The sequence below is a fragment of the Apodemus sylvaticus genome, chromosome 6, assembly GCF_947179515.1.
Source record: "Apodemus sylvaticus chromosome 6, mApoSyl1.1, whole genome shotgun sequence".
NCBI lineage: Eukaryota > Metazoa > Chordata > Mammalia > Rodentia > Muridae > Apodemus > Apodemus sylvaticus.
The window spans coordinates 39,869,156-39,872,214 of record NC_067477.1 but is presented as its reverse complement, the minus strand read 5'-3'; the positions used below and the strand labels follow the sequence as shown (position 1 = coordinate 39,872,214).

The 3,059-nt window shown below is 52.2% G+C and overlaps 1 non-coding gene across 1 annotated transcript; it reads left to right on the top strand.

Annotated features, from left to right (window-relative positions):
* Nucleotides 1-535: 535 nt before the first annotated feature.
* On the top strand, nt 536-677 carry LOC127688210 (small nucleolar RNA SNORA48). The gene has a single exon (XR_007978621.1). It is a non-coding gene; the product is annotated as a small nucleolar RNA SNORA48 (small nucleolar RNA).
* Nucleotides 678-3,059: the final 2,382 nt, after the last annotated feature.

Sequence of the window (3,059 nt, the reverse complement as noted above, 5' to 3'; positions counted from 1 at the left end):
TGGGATCTTATGGAATGAGTACCATGAACAAAAACAGTTGATTCCCAAGATGCAGCCCAAAGCCGCCTCTTTAGAGGCTTCACCCCGAGTCCGGCCTCACGCTCACTCCAGGTGCCTACCTTTCCTGACTCATAAAGACAGGAAAGCCTCAGGTTTTCTTAGTCACTCTGAGATTTAACACAACAGCAGCAGCAGCAACAACAACAACAGCAACAACAATTCCGGGCGGTGGTGTCGCACGCCTTTAATCTCAGCACTTGGGAGGCAGAGGCAGGAGGATTTCTGAGTTGCAGGACAGCAGGGGCTACACAGAGAAACCCTGTTTTGAACCCCCCTCCGCCCCACCAAAAAAAAACCCCAAAACAACAATAAAACATAACAAAACAAACACCTTTTGACTGCAGTAAATTACAAAATATGTTAGATCTTGGCAAGTTACAATGCTTGACTCCACAAAATAGCCAGAAATCTAGCTACCTTTTGAGTAGAGTCTTCCCTCCCTATAGCTCGGGCCTCTCCTAAGAAATGATTGTGAACCTCCTGGCAATGGGCAAAGGGACACCTTGTTGGTGGTGTTCTTACATCAGTCAAGGGGCACAGCAGGTGGCAGTCCTTTGTTTATCCTAGCTTGATCGCTGGCTTGGCGGTCAAAGCTGACTTATGCCTAGGACTCATAAAAATCAAATCAAGTCAAATCAAATCAAATCCAGGCAGCTCAGCAAAGAAGGGGAAAGACAGAGAGACCTGCAGACTGCCACACTACCCACAGACCTACCCACCAGTGCCCAACACAGGCGGGCAATAGACCCTTGCTTGCCCTGCAACGTGGATGTCGCCTAGCTAAGTGGCCTGCCTGCAGCAGAGCCACCACAATGTGCAAGAGTGTGTTGGTCAGATGGGAGAGAAAGTGGAGTGGAGCAACTTGAGCATTATGAAGAGAGGAGCCGGAGACTGGAGAGGGGGAGCCTGTTGTGAGCAGCCAGCCCTGCCACCTGGGGCCATGGTGAGGTGCCAGCCCACGCTGCCACTGAGGGACATGTCCGAGTTTGTGGCTATGCAGTGGCAGGGGTCAGTGTTGATGTTTGTGGCTTTTATTACCACTAGAGAACATTGGAATGTCCCAGGGCAGCCGCTACAAACCACCGGATTGTCTAGGGGCTGTGCAGAACTGGCCCTGCGCCTCACTGGATGTGGTCCTCTGGAGAACCTGGCACCATCTCTCCCAATGCCAAAGTGGTAGCACTTTGGGGAGCAGGCCCTAAGGGCATGAATGTGGGAGAGCCGAGCCTGTCACTCATCTTCCGTGGGGTGGGGCACAGGTACAGAGGCGATGTCCCCACTAAAACCTCAGGAAAGCTGCCCATGGGTCCATGAGGCTGGGAGAGTTATCCCTGCCCCCATTAGCTCCCTACTCAGAAGAGTGGGCCCATCACCTTTGCCTGGGCAAGACAGTGGAGCTGGCCCTGCTAGGGAAGCCACGGGGAGCCAGCCCGGAAGGTGTGAGAGCAGCAGAGCTGGCCCCGCCCTGCACAGGCTGCAGCATATGAGAGGGTGGGTCCCAGGCCTTGACAGGGTAGCTCAGTGGGGCTGGCTCTGGAAGTGTGGGTGTAGAAGCTGGTCCAGAAGGCATGAGAGCTGACCCTGCCTCCTATTGATGGCAGCATTGCGTGGCCCAGCCAGAGAGGTGCTGGAGAGCTTGCCCTGGTGTTGTGGATAATCACACCTCTCAGTGGGCTGACAGCTCTGCTATCATTCAGGCCCAGGTCCGGGGCTGTGAGTTGTCCCACCCCAAAATCTATATCATCTGCAAATGGTTGGGATGTGTGAAAGGGCCAGACCTGCTGATCCAAAGCTGTAGGATTTCCATGTCACAGGGCAGCAACAGGATAACTGGGAGGAGGCCCAGTGAGGATCTAGTATTGATGGAGTCAAAGAAACCAGAGACCTCAAACCAGGCCGATGGCTTATTGCAATGAACATCTGCAAGTAAAGATGTGTGCACAGAGGGGTGTACTGTGACACACTGTGACACACTGTGACACACTAGAGCTTCCACCACAAGATGTTTTCCATGCTCTTGTTATTGTTGTTGTTGTTGTTGTTAGTGTTTGTTTTTCGGTTTGTGTGTTTTTTATTTGGTGGGAGGTTGCAAGGGCAAAGGGCAGATGTGAAGGGACGGGGAGATGACAGGACTGGGGTGCATGATGTGAAACTCACAAAGAATAAAAAGTTAAGAAAGAAAAGAAATGATCTACAGTTGACTGATTTTTGCATGTTACATGGCTGGCAAAACTTACTTTTGTGTGTCTGTGGGGGGTGTTTCTTCAGGAGGCTGGCATTTGAGTGGGCATATAGTTCACTTGCTCTGGTGATATGGGCATCTATCATCCAGTCTGTTGAGGGCCCAGATAGAACAGAGCACCTTGTGCTAGGAGGACATCTTCCTCTCCTGCATGACTGTAGTGCTCCTTGTTCTAGGGCCGTGGTTCTCAACCTTCCTAATGCTGGACCCTTTAAGTCAGTTCCTCATGTTGTGGTGACCTCCAACCATAAAATTATATTTGTTGCTACTTTATAACTGTAATTTGCTACTGTTAGGAGTTGGAATATAAATATCTTATGGCCTTAGGCAACCCTTGCGAAAGGGTCATTTAACCCTACAAAGGGGTAGCGACCCACAGGTTGAGACCACTGTTCTAGGGCCTTCTCCTCCTGCTCCTCCTGCTCCTCCTGCTCCTCCTGCTCCTCCTGCTCCTCCTGCTCCTCCTCCTGCTCTTCCTGCTCTTCCTGCTCCTCCTCCTGCTCTTCCTGCTCTTCCTGCTCCTCCTCCTGCTCCTCCTCCTGCTCCTCCTCCTGCTCTTCCTGCTCCTCCTCCTGCTCTTCCTGCTCCTCTTGCTCCTCCTCCTCCTGCTCCTCCTCCTCCTCCTGCTCCTCCTCCTGCTCCTCCTTCTCCTCCTGCTCCTCCTGTTCCTCCTGCTCCTCCTGCTCCTCCTCCTGCTCTTCCTGCTCCTCCTACTCCTCCTCTTCTTCCTATTTTTCCTCTTCCTCTTCTTTCTCCT